Source organism: Austrofundulus limnaeus, unplaced genomic scaffold, assembly GCF_001266775.1.
Source record: "Austrofundulus limnaeus strain Quisiro unplaced genomic scaffold, Austrofundulus_limnaeus-1.0 Scaffold938, whole genome shotgun sequence".
Lineage (NCBI taxonomy): Eukaryota > Metazoa > Chordata > Actinopteri > Cyprinodontiformes > Rivulidae > Austrofundulus > Austrofundulus limnaeus.
The window spans coordinates 1-608 of record NW_013953340.1 but is presented as its reverse complement, the minus strand read 5'-3'; the positions used below and the strand labels follow the sequence as shown (position 1 = coordinate 608).

General features: G+C 58.4%; 1 long non-coding RNA gene across 7 annotated transcripts in view; it reads left to right on the top strand.

Annotated features, from left to right (window-relative positions):
• LOC106533403 (uncharacterized) overlaps positions 1-592 on the top strand; it is a 5,015-nt gene extending 4,423 nt beyond the window's left edge. The window contains exons 2-3 of one of the 7 annotated variants that reach the window (XR_001312236.1): positions 46-64; positions 117-592. This is a non-coding gene — a long non-coding RNA (uncharacterized LOC106533403). Of the gene's footprint in view, positions 1-45 lie in introns of all 7 variants that reach the window. The other 6 variants (XR_001312234.1, XR_001312233.1, XR_001312237.1 and 3 more) reach the window with 6 other exon arrangements.
• The last annotated feature ends 16 nt before the right edge of the window (positions 593-608 follow it).

Below are 608 nucleotides of genomic sequence, written 5' to 3'. Positions count from 1 at the left end.
CAGGTGTTGACAGTCAGGTGTTGCCAGTTAGGTGTTGAAAGTCAGGTGCTGACAGTCCAGTCAGGTGCTGACAGTCCAGTCAGGTGCTGACAGTCCAGTCGGGTGCTGACAGTCAGGTGCTGACAGTCCAGTCAGGTGCTGACAGTCCAGTCAGGTGCTGACAGTCGGGTGCTGACAGTCAGGTGCTGACAGTCACGTCAGGTGCTGACAGTCGGGTGTTGACAGTCAGGTGCTGAGAGTCCAGTCAGGTGCTGATAGTCGGGTGCTGACAGTCGGGTGCTGACAGTCAGGTGCTGACAGTCAGGTGCTGACAGTCGGGTGCTGACAGTCGGGTGTTGACAGTCGGGTGTTGACAGTCGGGTGCTGACAGTCAGGTGCTGACAGTCAGATGCTGACAGGCCAGTAAGGTGCTGACAGTCGGGTGCTGACAGTCGGGTGCTGACAGTCGGGTGCTGACAGTCAGGTGCTGGCAGTCAGGTGCTGACAGTCAGGTGCTGACAGTCAGGTGCTGACAGTCCAGTCAGGTGCTGACAGTCCAGTCAGGTGCTGACAGTCCAGTCAGGTGCTGACAGTCCAGTCAGGTGCTGGCAGTCCAGTCAGGTGCTGAC